Raw genomic sequence first — 15,593 nt, forward strand, 5'->3', positions numbered from 1 at the left:
CTTTCACTGGGGTTGCAGCGTCGCCATGGCAACGGTCGGTCCGCGCCAGCAGAGGGCATGACGCAGCTCACAGGCGAACACACATGCGCGGTGCGTCACCAGCGACACACCTGTTTACGTGAAAGTTATTGTTATTATTTATTTTTTTTAAAACGTACAAAATCATTTTTTATTGGCAATAAATATGCTTTTTAACGAAAAGATCATTAATACAACTATTTAGACTTAGATTGTATCATCTTGTTCTTTCTCTTTATTTCTCTTTCTTCTTGTTCTTATTTTATTTAGATTTTTATTTGCTGTGGCTATTGGGAAAAAAACAATCTCCCCAAGGAGACCTCCTGAGGGATCAATAAAGTTCTACCTTACCTTATTAAAATGTTCAATCCACGTTTTATTTCAACACTTGATGTTTTTTCTGTCACGGAAGAAAATGTATCAATTTGATTTAGGAAGTAATTGTTTTGACAGAGACAGAATAACATTCATTTTCAATATATACAGAACACGCCAAAAGTTTGGACACACCCTTTCATTCAATGTGTTTTTTTCTCCTTTTTTTTAAAAATATATCAAGATTAAGATTAGACTAAAGGCATCAAAACTATAACTAATGAACCTAATTCGATAGAACTGAAATGTCTTTTAGTCTAATTTATTCAAAGAATCCACTTAAAAAAAATAAATAGATTATTACTGCTTTGCAGATCTTTCTGTCTATCCGTCTGTCTGTCTGTCTGTATATCCATCTGTCTGTCTGACTGTCTATCCGTCTGCCTGCCCATCTATCTATCTATCTATCTATCTATCTATCTATCTATCTATCTATCTATCTATCTATCTATCTATCTATCTATCTATCTATCTATCTATCTATCTATCTATCTATCTATCTATCTATCTATCCATCCATCCATCCATCCATCCATCCATCCATCCATCCATCCATCCATCCATCCATCCATCCATCCATCCATCCATCCATCCATCCATCCATCCATCCATCCATCCATCTATCTATCCATCTATCCATCTATCCATCTATCCATCCATCCATCCATCCATCCATCCATCCATCCATCCATCCATCCATCCATCCATCATCTATCTATCTATCTATCTATCTATCTATCTATCTATCTATCTATCTATCTATCTATCTATCTATCTATCTATCTATCTATCTATCTATCTATCTATCTATCTATCTATCTATCTATCTATCTATCTATCTATCTATCTATCTATCTATCTATCTATCTATCCATCTATCCATCCATCCATCCATCCATCCATCCATCCATCCATCCATCCATCCATCCATCCATCCATCCATCCATCCATCCATCCATCCATCCATCTATCTATCGATCTACTCCATCTATGATAAACCATCAAATATTACTTTCATTCATGTACACACAATAGACAGGCAGTTTCATTCCAAAACATTTATAGACAAAACAATTTGACAACAAAACAAAACTTCTAAAATGAATTTAACAAACGTCCCTCTCAACACACTCACATAAAACATTAAAATAACATGCAGTGTTAGCAAACATCAACCGGACTGTAAACCAGTAGACTTTAAACAAACAAAGAGAAACCCTCCTTTTCTCATAAATACTTAAATATTTTTCATGGTCTAGTGAACAGTTACATACATAAATACTGAAGCTCTGCTCACACAATGAACCACTTCCTGAAGCTGTGACAAGCAAAGTTCATTCTTAAATTTAAAGGACAGTATCAGTATTTAAGACAATATTAAAAAACGCCGCTTCTCTTTATTAGTCCAACATTTTTTCAAACATTTTTTGGTTTTTATCTGAATTTTTCAATAGGATTTAACTCTTGTGTTTTTCACTCCACTGACACATGAGTGAGCCTTGGTCTGTCAGCGTGGAAGGTGCACAAATTTAGATCGTTATTGATAGTTGACCTTTGGGAGGTGTCAACGAGACCACTTTTGTGTGTGCGTGCTCATGTGACTTCATGGGTTCGGCCTTTTATCATCAGCCCTTGTATGCGGCGTACACAGCCCCCCCGACTCAATCTTACTTTTGTCAAGTACGTGCCTTTTTATAGTCGGTATGCCTGCCACAGACGCTCTTGCTTATCTACTCTGACAGAGTTAGGAGAGACACCGAGACGTTTACAACATGACATTACGTCTGGCATGCAGGAATCTGTGAGCGATGCGTGTATCGTAAAAATAAATCCGCCGGGATAGTCGTGAAAGATAAAAATGATAGGAAATCCGTCCCGTCCGTGTCGTGGCGAAGGTTATAAAGGTGATACCGAAGCGATGCTGCCACTATAAGCGCTAGCCGTTACATTATGTTCTCGAGTGAGGGGTAATGTTTGAGACCCTTTGCAAGAGAGTCTGCGGCGCCATTCCGTCTCAGAATAGAAAGCAACCCTTCGAGGTCATTACTTCAGACCCCTAACCTCAGGCTCAAGATCAAATCCAACACTGATTTTAACCGTCCTGGCGAATCCAACATGAAAATGCTGATTCTTTAAATATCCTTTCACAGGCATTATCTGAGGCGCTGTGTGTGACATAATGCGTCAGATTTTACATCCACATCAAGAGCTAGGTTATCTTATATATCTGCATTCTTGGCACGCCACAGGATAGACTACAATACAAGTCATGGCTCACCATGTGTGTGTGAACTTTATCGGGCCAGAAGCTCTCAAGTCATATCTGTCCATTACTGGCTCCTCAGATGGACGTTTGTTTGTCTGGCAAATGTCAAAGTATCTACTTGAACATTATCAACGCTCACATCCAGAGCTGCTCTCATGTCTGAAGAATCGTTGGCATTTTTTTCGTCAATTCTTCCTAATGAGGTCTTGAAAATCGTATCCCTAACCCTTTCATGCAGGGGTGTCTTAAGTGTCTTAGAAGTGTAATAAGTTGACTGTAAGTCTGGTGTTTCTTGCTTCTGCCGAAACCTCATTGGTCCACAAAAACCTGCACCCTTTAAGGACCGGTTGAGCCAACCCTGCTTTAATGTCTGAAGGTCCAACAGGATGTTCTCTATGTGGCAGCTTTAATTCTTCGAATACCCAGGTTTCTCGTGGAATAGTATTCGTAACTTTTATGGACTGAAGGTGCACTAGAGATGTTGAGGGGTTCCAGTTTAGTGGCCATGACCATTGACTCTCACTGGAGCAGTTCTTGACCGTGTCACCGCAGGGGTTAAAATCGACACCTCTAAATGTGAATCCAGGGTTCTCCATGGGGGGCCCTGGGGTGGACATTTTGAGTATTCCGGGGGCTCCAGCGTGAGGGAAGAACGGAACTGAAGGTGAAAGGCAAAGCTCTCTGTACACCAGTTGGTTTACCGTCACCTTTTGGAAAAACAATTTCCCAAAGAAGACCTCCTGAGGGATCAATAAAGTGCTACCTAACCTAACCTATAATTGTAAAAGTATCTTGATGTTCTATTCTATGTTAATCTTTGTATCATTTGTCTTTGTTATTTTTCTTTGATCTTTGTTCTTTATCTTTAGACTTAGACTTAGATTGTATCATCTTGTTCTTTCTCTTTGTTTTTGTTCTTACTTTATTTTGATTTTTTTTTAATGAAAAACAATTGCTGTATTTGCTGTGGATAATTGGAAAAAAACAATTTCAATCAATAAAGTTCTACCTTACCTTACCTTATCTATGGTAACGAAAGGTGGGCAGTGACCTAAATTGCAATATACAACCTACCAAAATTTACACCGTGACCCTGCTCTCCCTTAGAAGTAGGGTAAGAAGCAATGCTCGCACAGCTGTTCTGTGCTGTGTCTCAAATCACATAGTAGCGTACTCAAAGTTAGTATTTTTAGTGCGTAAGTGCGTCTCAATTCTTAGTATGCGAAATTTAGTGCACCATACACACTAAATTGACACTAAAACGCCCACAAAACCGAGTATGGTTCGATGGACACTAACCACACTAAACGGCTCCATCTTAGTGACGTTTTAAATGGAAGTTACCTATATATATATATATATATTCATAAACTTACAGGTGTATTTTTTTTAAATTTCTATTTTAGAATCCCTTATTAGTCCCGCGAGGGGAAATTCGGTAGTGCTTTTGACAGCCATTCACACGTACTGATGGGAGTAGGCTGCACACCTGCGCCAAGTCTACCATCAGGAGCAATCAGGGTAAAGTGTCTTGCTCAGGGACACAACGACACAAGCTTGTCTGGAGCTGGGATTGAACTCACAACCTTTTGGACTGCAGGCAACCACTGAGCTATGACGCCCCTTTTTCCCCGCAGCAGTAGAAGGATAAACACGTCTTTGGTGCTGATACCAGCTTAAATATCTCGCGAATATTTCGTTTCTCATATTTTTTCTTTATTTCTTTTTCCAAACTTGCTAAATGTGCTGCCAGCAGGTGGCGATAGCGTTCAAACAGCTGGTTGAAACATCGTTAAATAGAAGTAGAAGAAGAAGCTGTCGCGTCATTTCCTGTTAGTGTGTAGCAGCAGAGTTGATTTGAGACATACTAACTGTGGAGGATTTGCGTACTAGTTAGTACGTACACTATCCTGATGCATACTAACTTCTAGTATACTAAGAGAAGTATGAGATTTGAGACACAGCACTGGTCTCCGCGCACAGAAAATACAACCTTGGATTTGGGTTTGTCTTCATTTTAAGCGGATGACATTTGTGAGCAGGCAGCGGCAGTGCATTTTATAAACTTGGGGTTACGGGCGTCTAGTAGCTTTTGCGGGTCAGAGTCGGTTTGAAGACCAGCGCGGACCAGAGTTGTCAGGTCAAGGTTTTGAGTCATTCTCACGCCATACGCTTATATTTACCAATTTAATACTCTTGTTTGTTTTTTTAATGGTCATAAACGTTGGCCAATCACAGAAGGCACAGCGCAATATTAAACCAATCAGAAGCAACATAAGGACGGGTCTTGGTGTCTCTAACTATTCGTAACACAACAGCGTGATCGGGGCGTCGTAACTAAAGTAGGTTTTATCAGTAAAGCATATTTAACAGACCAGGGCCACAAACACTTAACATACATTTTAATACAACAGCGCTGACATCGTACTTTGATCGCGCTATACATCGTTCAAAATTAATTTAGACGTAGGAAATATACTTTCAAATTAAGAGCCTGCCTTATATTATCCTTTATTATCAGGGTCATACTCAGTACTGTTTAAAATGCACATTTGTTATTCATTAATTTTTCTTATCGCATCCAATTCATTCTTTTATGCATCAAAATATTTTTCAGAACAAGTTTTAAATTGTCAGCCAGTTATTATGTTTCCGACCATTTAAATTGTAATTTAAGATCATGATAAATCAATACTTTCCATGGGTAACAATCACGGACTGAAACCGATCTCTTCTTGAAGATGTGGACGATCCCACAAACTTGTGTCAAATCTTGTAATTTGAATGTAGAATTAAGAGAAATTGATCATTAAATCATAATATTGTAGCAGTAATTATTCCAAGTAAACATTGAACTGGCCGATTTGATGTTGCTCACAGTAGTACAAGCGACCGCTCAGGGAGATGCTGTGTTTGCTGTTTACGGCGCGTCTCACCGGTCGCCTAGAAACACAGTAGCTCCTACGAACCGACTACAAGCGAAAGACGAAGAATGGAAGACGACAACGATACGGTCCAGAGGATGTCGTCATAGGTACGAGTTGGAAATTGCCTCATTGCTACATCTTCGACACTTCAACTCCTCCAGACTATATTTAGCTGATCCTCATCGGTCGCAACACAATTGACGGTGAACGGATTGAATGCCGTCATTATCCAGGAGATACAACAACATAATTTCTCTCTTTTTATAAGCAAAGTTTGTTTTTACAAGGTTGACCTTCAAAACCTGCTCACACCATATTAAGGCCTTCAGCAGTGGCACTGCAACGAGCCTTTGTTATGTAAGCTCTCCATACGAATGCCGATGAAACACCTTTGCTTGTGCGACTCTGTGCCTCCTCCACCTCAGTGTCCTTCACAGCCAACAGCACCCGGAGCAGACTGATAAGCAGTGTTGATGAAATGACGGATGAATCATGGCTGGATGATGGAGTCGCCTCTTTAAAAAAAGCTCCTGCCATCAATGGTGTAGGAGGAGAGGACGGTATACGGAGACAGTGGATAAAAGAAAATCAAACAAATGGAATAGAAAGTGTTGCGAGCGTCATTGCAGTGAGTTACCGACTGAACTTTCTAACTAGCTCTCTAAATATCTATTGGGAAAACCACAAACTAGGACCATTTATTTTAATACTTTGGTAAAAACTAGTGATGGTCTGACGAAGCTTCATGAAGCAGTGTCATTATTTTAAGAGTCCACTAGATGGCGTTCTCTGCACTATTTTCTTCTTTGTTTTGAACGACTGTTCTATTGAAACATCATTTTTAAACTGATGGCGCCACCTACTGACCTCTGAACAACATGAGACTGTTTCATGAAGCTTCATCAACACATCATTACCATCTAGTGGACTCTGAAGATAATGACACTGTTTCATGAAGCTTCATCAACACATCACTACCATCTAGTGGACTCTGAGATAATGACACTGTTTCATGAAGCTTCATCAACACATCACAAGTAAAAACCAGTCCACTGCAGCTCATGTGGAATTCAAGGGTGAGTTAGGAAGGACAATAAATTACTTAACTATAAATAAACAAATGTATAAATAAATACATGTGCAAATAAATGTCAAAATAAATAAATAACTTCAGATTTTTGTCAAAGAACAGTGCTATTTCTATGTGTATATCCATTTATACCTTTTGACTTGTGTGTACTTTTACATCTGATTATTTATGTATCTATTTATTTCAACATTTATTTACTCATGTATTTAAACATTTTGTCTTTTTATTTATTTCAACATTTAGTTGGCAGTTTGAAGATTAATTGACCGGAGAACATCAGTCTGAAGCACTGATTGGTTTGAGAAAAAGAAACAATCCAAAGCAATCGAGCCGAGTCTACTCGAAACTATCGTTCCTGTAAGTCTCAAATCGTGCACTTCTGCACTTAACTTAGTACACAAGTGCGTTAAGACTGAGCAGATTGGCGCACTCAAACAGCCAGAAAATAGTATTATATATAAAATCGGAAGTTATTTATTTATGCATTTCATACAATTAATGTTGTATTTAAAATAATGTCATTTATCCTCCTTTATAGTAATTAGGCAAACATGTCCTACATATAAAACAGCTTCCATTATTCATTTCCTGTGTTCAAATTATCAAAGAATAATTAGCTGCCGTGCAAAGTGGAGAAAATCAATGGTTGACCCAATCTCTCCTTCATCTCTGCTGCTAATCAGCTTGTTAGAGGAAAGTATGAAATGCAAAAATTCAGAAAGCTGACCTTGATTTATTAAGTACTAAATCCTCTTTATAGATTTCCAGCTTCTGATTCAACCCAGCAATTAAGTAATGGCACGATTATTCCTCGGCACCAGCAGGAAGGAATGTAAAGAGCTGCTGAAGACAGATGTGTGCTCGACTCATACCAGTGGAGAAGAAAGCCTGTCAATGACACACATATTAGACCAAACTATCCGTTTTTAAACTGTATTTCAGCATCTTGGATTTGATAATCAATCCTTTGAGTAGAGTTACTTGTACAGGATAACAGTTTGATAATTACCACGTAGAATTTTGAGATAACAATTAAGTGTAAAACGCAGTGACCATTCAAAAATAATGGATTTGTATTACCTTTGAATTCTTATTTTTTATTTTGCACTGAATTGGAGCTCAAGACAGACACTGTGTCTCAAATTGCACTGCTTTACAGTACACTGTAAGACAGTGCACGTACTTGCGCAGTGCACAAATTTCAACAGATAGTACTGTCTCAAATAAAACACTGTCGCTACACACTTACTAGAAATGACTTGACAGCTTCTTCTTCTACTACTTTTAAACACTGATTGTTACTGGAAGTTCAAACACTATCAACGACACTTAACAGTGCTTTTCTCCAATTGAAACAATTTATTAAGTTTTGTTTCATTGTGTTATTACTGTTGTTGTGTTGTTTTGTGGTAAAAATGAGTGTTTTTTTTTGACATTTACGCCATTATCTGCTCTGAAGACGCGTCGTCAGTGACGTAGATAACACTAAACAGATAAACTAAGATGGCGGCCGTTGAGGGTGGAAAGTGTGCATCGATCCACACTTGGCGGCCGTTAAGGGACACTTTGCACCCTTAACGGCCGCCATCTTAGTGACGTAGATGACGCTAAACGGAAGCTACGTCACTGACTACGTGTCTTTGGAGCAGATAACGTACGTAAATGTCTCCAGAAATCATTTTACCACAAAACAACACAACAACACAATGAAACACAATTTAATAACTTGTTTCAATTGGAGAAAAGTGTTGTCAAGTGTCTATGATAGTGTTCCTACAGCTGGTTGAAATCAGTGTTTATAAGTAGTAGAAGAAGAAGCTGTCGAGTCATTTCCGGTAAGTGTGTAGCAGCAGAGTTTGATTTGAGACAGTACTACCTAGTCAAAATGAGAGAAAGCCCCAGACTCTGCGGAGGAAAAGGGATTGTTAGCAGTATCAGTATTTTGTCTAGAATTTAGAAATACTTTTTTTTTTTCTTAAATGGGAAGATCATTTAGAATTATTTTGTTACGAAATATCCATTTAAAGCTGGTCTTTAAGTCATTTAACGGCTATTTTATTTTAGAAAAGCTCTCATTGTTTTGTAGCCGTACTTGGACAACCTTGTAAAATTCTATTATGTCATCCGCACTCAGCAACAGGTACATCCACTTCAATCCTTCTGTCGCTACTATCCTGGTAACTTGTACACAAAAACACAAAAAAATCAGGTTTGAATCATAATTAAAATGTGGCTTCGGCACCTTTTGAGACTTGCATAAATTTGAACAAGGTGGAAAAAACCAAACTTCATGAGCGATGTTCTTTCCTTTAAAAGCATGTTTTGCGTGACCACATGAGTGAGCCGACAGAAAAAAAAACTTGACATAGCACGGTTGTTTAGACTGCTCAGAGCACTTCCTCTACTTTATAAGTACGTTATCAGGCCAATCTCGACAGGCACTTGAAATCCTCATCATACTTGGAAATCACAAATTGTTCTCCCGTCTGTGGAGGAGAAGGATCGGCCGAGGCTCCGACTTTCAGGATGTGGTATGTGACCTCTGCTATCCCGCTTCCTTCTTTGGTAGCAGAGCTGGCCACGCTACATCAGAAGAGACGTCTAACGTTAAATAACCGCTCACCCATGACCTCGGCATATTTGTGTGTTCAGGACGGACTCGGCGGACGATATTTTTGTATAAAGATTGTTGCTCACACGTGGCCCTCCACTGGCTGTGTGTATTTGTGGAAAGATGGAAACATGTTCCAAACAAATCACGAGGGATGAAGCTCCAAACCACTGGCGGCTCTATGTAAATATTGCTTTGACCCCAAACTCTATGGGATTAGAAACACGTAGAACACAAGTAATTTAACTCCATTATTCACAAGAATTAAATTTCATTTTTAACACAATATTACCCAGAAAAAATGTTCCACTATGCTCAGATATTCATCACATTCTGTTCATTATTATTATTTTTAAATAAAGGTTGTGCTGTCATTTATTGAGTTTTTTTAAGAACATATTTGTTGAACCAACTCATCACTTGAATCTTGAAATGTTAACCAAACAGTTAACCTGAAGACGGATTCTTAAATATGTATAAATATACTAACATATAAGTTTTCATTTATTCATATAGTTAAATTGGTGTATTTGTTTAAAAATATGTGTAATTATTATAAATATTATTAATTATATTATATTATTAAAATACATATTAAATATTGTTATTTATACAACCCTATGTGTGATCACATTCTTTGCATTTCATTTTATATATATTTTAAATAATAGTTGTGTTGTCATTATTTAACTTCATTATAGATTATAGTACAAATTAAAAGATAGATAGATCATTTGAATTTTTATTCCAACAGTTGTATTAGTTTAAAGAATGTGTATCATTTATTCAACCCTAGATGTAGATTTGTCCAACATATGATCATAACATAGAAAAATGTAGGTTTTTACTTTAAAAATATTAAAATTAATAACATCTATTATATATTATCATGAAAAAATCAAATCATTTTACTTCAAATATGACAATTATTCAGTTCAAATACAAAACAATAATGCCTGGTCATTTATACGTTAAGTTTTAAATAGCTATTATAACTTTGAGGTGTACGATCCTGAGTTATAGCTTTTCACGGAAGGTGAAAGTCGTCATGAGCTGTAGTGTACTCCTGGTGCTGAGTCCGGTCCAGTATTGATGTTCTGTCGCCCGAGGGAGCTCTTATAGTGAGAAGAGCCACGAGTCAGCGTTTATAAGGAAGAAACCCGTGATAAGAGACACATGCTGTCAGCTGTTTACCGAGGAAAGCACCGCGACGGTTGCTCACAATCCATCATATTAACAGTTAATATTAAACATATTGCAGTTCAATGAACTCTTACAACTGTTGGATATTCTAGTGAGAAAAGAAATTTGACTAATGGCGTGAAAACGGAGGCACAGACGTGACCTCTAACATGATGAGTCATTGATGAAGGTGTAGAGGAGAGAAGATTTACTGTCTCCATCTCAGCAGAGGGTAAGAAGAACATGCTAGCAATTTACTGTTTAAGTGCCGATGTGTCTCCCTTTACCTCACGTGTGACATTCAATTAAAATGGCAGAACAGCCGCTTTGTCTATACAGCGACTCTTCTCTCCCTCTCAGTGTATATATACATATACATATATACAGTATATATACATATACATATATATATATATATATATATATATATTCTTAGGCAAAATTGGGCCAAAGTCTAAAACAGTGTCATGTTGTTTAGAGGTCAGTAGGTGGCGCCATACATTTAAAAAAGAATGTGATGTTTCATTAGAACTAGTGATGTGTTGATGAAGCTTCATGAAGCAGTGTCGTGTTGTTTAGAGGTCAGTAGGTGGCGCCATCAGTTTAAAAATGAATGTGATGTCTCATTAGAACTAGTGATGTGTTGATGAAGCTTCATGAAACAGTGTCATGTTGATAAGAGGTCAGTAGGTGGAGCCATCAATTTAAAAATTATGTTTCATTAGAACTAGCAATCGGTTAATGAAGCATAAAACAGTGTCATGTTGTTTAGAGGTCAGTAGGTGGGGCCATCAGTTCAAAAAATGTTGTTACGCTTCATTAGAAATTGTGATGGGTTGATGAACCTTCATGAAACAGTGTCGTGTCGTTTAGAGGTCAGGAGTTGGTGCCATCAGTTCAAAAAATGTTGTAACGTTTCATTACAAATTATAATGTGTTGATGAAACTACATGAAACAGTGTCATGTTGTTAAGAGGTCAGTAGGTGGCGCCATCAGTTTAAATAGGAAAGTGATGTTCAATTAGAGCTAGTAATGGGTTGATGAAGCTTCATGAAAGAGTGTCATGTTGTTTAGAGGTCAGTAGGTGGCGCCATCAGTTTAAAAATGATGTAACGTTTCATTAGAACTAGTGATGGTCTGATGAAGCTTCATGAAACAGTGTCGTGTTGTTTAGAGGTCAGTAGGTGGCGCCATCAGTTAAAATCTTTTTGTTACAATTCATTAGTAATTGTAATGGGTTGATGAAGCTTCATGAAACAGTGTCATGTTGTTTAGAGGTCAGTAGGTGGCGCCATCAGTTTAAAAATGAATGTGATGTTTCATTAGAACTAGTGATGAGTTGATGAAGCTTCATGAAACAGTGTTGTGTCATTTAGAGGTCAGTAGGTGGCGCCATCAGTTTAAAAATTATGTAAGGTTTCATTAGAACTACTGATGGTCTGATGAAGCTTCATGAAGCACTGTCGTTTCGTTTAGAGGTCAGTAGGTGGCGCCATCAGTTTAAAAAAGAATGTGATGTTTCATTAGAACTAGTGATGAGTTGATGAAGCTTCCTGAAACAGTGTCGTGTTGTTTAGAGGTCAGTAGGTGGCGCCATCAGTTAAAATCTTTTTGTTACAATTCATTAGTAATTGTAATGGGTTGATGAAGCTTCATGAAACAGTGTCATGTTGTTTAGAGGTCAGTAGGTGGCGCCATCAGTTTAAAAATGAAAGTGATGTTTCATTAGAACTAGTGATGAGTTGATGAAGCTTCATGAAACAGTGTTGTGTCATTTAGAGGTCAGTAGGTGGCGCCATCAGTTTAAAAATTATGTAAAGTTTCATTAGAACTACTGATGGTCTGATGAAGCTTCATGAAGCACTGTCGTTTCGTTTAGAGGTCAGTAGGTGGCGCCATACATTTAAAAAAGAATGTGATGTTTCATTAGAACTAGTGATGTGTTGATGAAGCTTCATGAAGCAGTGTCGTGTTGTTTAGAGGTCAGTAGGTGGCGCCATCAGTTTAAAAATGAATGTGATGTCTCATTAGAACTAGTGATGTGTTGATGAAGCTTCATGAAACAGTGTCATGTTGTTAAGAGGTCAGTAGGTGGAGCCATCAATTTAAAAATTATGTTTCATTAGAACTAGCAATCGGTTAATGAAGCTTCATAAAACAGTGTCATGTTGTTTAGAGGTCAGTAGGTGGCGCCATCAATTTAAAAATTATGTTTCATTAGAACTAGCAATCGGTTAATGAAGCTTCATAAAACAGTGTCATGTTGTTTAGAGGTCAGTAGGTGGGGCCATCAGTTCAAAAAATGTTGTTACGCTTCATTAGAAATTGTGATGGGTTGATGAACCTTCATGAAACAGTGTCGTGTCGTTTAGAGGTCAGTAGGTGGCGCCATCAGTTCAAAAAATGTTGTAACGTTTCATTACAAATTATAATGTGTTGATGAAACTTCATGAAACAGTGTCATGTTGTTAAGAGGTCAGTAGGTGGCGCCATCAGTTTAAATAGGAAAGTTATGTTCGATTAGAGCTAGTAATGGGTTGATGAAGCTTCATGAAAGAGTGTCATGTTGTTTAGAGGTCAGTAGGTGGCGCCATCTTTTTAAAAATGATGTAACGTTTCATTAGAACTACTGATGGTCTGATGAAGCTTCATGAAACAGTGTTGTGTTGTTTAGAGATCAGTAGGTGGCGCCATCAGTTAAAATATTTTTGTTACAATTCATTAGTAATTGTAATGGGTTGATGAAGCTTCATGGAACAGTGTCATATTGTTTAGAGGTCAGTAGGTGGCGCCATCAGTTTAAAAATGAATGTGATGTTTCATTAGAACTACTGATGGTCTGATGAAGCTTCGTGAAGCAGTGTCGTTTCGTTTAGAGGTCAGTAGGTGGCGCCATCAGTTTAAAAAAGAATGTGATGTTTCATTAGAACTAGTGATGAGTTGATGAAGCTTCATGAAACAGTGTCGTGTCGTTTAGAGGTCAGTAGGTGGCGCCATCAGTTAAAAAAATGTTGTAACGTTTCATTAGACATTGTAATGGTCTGATGAAGCTTCATGAAACAGTGTCATGTTGTTAAGAGGTCAGTAGGTGGCGCCATCAGTTTAAAAATGATATGATGTTTCATTAGAACAGTCGTTCAAAACAAAGGAAAATAGTGCAGAGATCGCCATCTAGTGGACTCTGAAGATAATGACACTGCTTCATGAAGCTTCATCAGAACGTCACTATTGTTAGATGAAAACAATGAAAGTTCCAATACATCCAATTTAAATGAAACTTACAGCATATTTAGTAGATACTACATTTTAAAGACCCACAATCCACCTGAACGCTTCCTCTCCACGTCTAATAAATAGATGAACAAACAGGTGAGCAGACAGACAGGAAGCAGACAGACAGGAAGCAGACAGACTCGAAAACAGAGAACATTCATTCCATCCGAACTCCCACTCGTTATTAAACTTTAATGTCAGCGAGTCAGACCTGCAGCGTCACCATGACAACAGTCGATGTGTTCACTTCCAAACATCAGACACTCATGGAGGTTCAGAAACAAAAAGCCAGACTCACCGGAGAAGTTTGACACGAGCAGCTCGACGTGACAAACACACTTCCATTGACGGATAACTGCATCGCTCTCTCTCTTTTATCCCTTCTGCGTGAACGCTTCCATCCCTCGTGCACATGTCACGCATCCAGCACTTTACTGTGGAAGTCACTCCATCCAGAGTCAAAGGTCAAAGATGGGCTGAAAGATTTTTCAGGATTTGTTATTTTGCAGCTCATTCTGATCACAAGGTTCTAGATGGAAAATAGAAAAAAATTAAATGATGAATAAAATAAATAAGTCAGTAATAGAGTAGAAGTGTAAACAGTGTGTGATAATATTAACAAATATTATTGTTATATTTATAATGATTATTATTTATATGACATCTAATGTGGCTTAACACTTGTGCGGTATATGGGTCAAGGTGACCCAGTGGCCCGAAAACAAAGGGAGGTTTTACTACAATATTACTTCTTTTTTATTGATTTTCAGATATTAAAACATACATTTTGATACACAGACGAATAAATAAATAAATAAAAGGTAGAATAGAAAAACAAAGAAACCTCCCCGTGGTCTCATAAATCCAGTCAATATTACTTTTAAGAAAAAGTTAAATAAAATATTTTCTTGAATAAAACATTAATATCATATATATATATATATATATATATATTAAACTAAAAAACATCCAAAGTAATTAAATATTTGACTTTTATGACAAATATATACAATTTATATATACTGTATATAATTTATTTATAACAATTAAAATACAAAACGGTCTTAAATAAATAAAACAGTCAAGATGATACTTATAACACTTAAACCAAAAACATGAAAATCAATGTGTGTAAATAAATACAAAAATAAAAACAATTCCAAATAATATAAAAAATATAAATTATAAAATGATGAGGAGAATGGATGAGAAGGGAAAAAATTAATGCAAGAAAAACTGTGCAAACCAAATACTAAAAATAAACTATATCAAACGAAAAAAACCAAAAAAAACCCCAGTATCTTTAAATAATGTAGAATCGAGGAGAGAATATAAATAGTAATAAGAAAAAAAACAATGTGCAATTACGTTTACAGCATCATACTTACGTGTCAATTTTTTTCGACAAATTCCAAACTAAATAACGTAAAAATCGATTTACTTCAACTTCTAACTCGAGTCACCTAATATACGAGGCTGACCTCTAGTGGCTTTTTGGGGAAACACTGCCTATCGATTATTCTTTTTTTTTCTTTTTGATGTCCTACATTTTCGAACATTCCCGAAAACTTCCATTCTTTGAAAGTATTTTTACAACTCACTCATTCATCCATCGTCATCAAACTACAAAAAAACATATATATGAATAACATTTAGAAACTTTATGAAACAATAATCAGTTAATGTTGATGGTTGAAAGTCCATGGGTGTGAATTGGCAAGTATGAAAATAGGCCCAATGCACTTACATTTTCAATAGAGAGATTTTTATTGTTTTATTTGAACTGTTATCTAAAAAAAAGGATGTTATAAAAGCAGATATGAGAATTTTGACTTGCTCTAGTAGAAGAA

The sequence above is a fragment of the Callionymus lyra genome, chromosome 1, assembly GCF_982586985.1.
Source record: "Callionymus lyra chromosome 1, fCalLyr1.hap1.1, whole genome shotgun sequence".
In the NCBI taxonomy this organism is placed as follows: domain Eukaryota; kingdom Metazoa; phylum Chordata; class Actinopteri; order Syngnathiformes; family Callionymidae; genus Callionymus; species Callionymus lyra.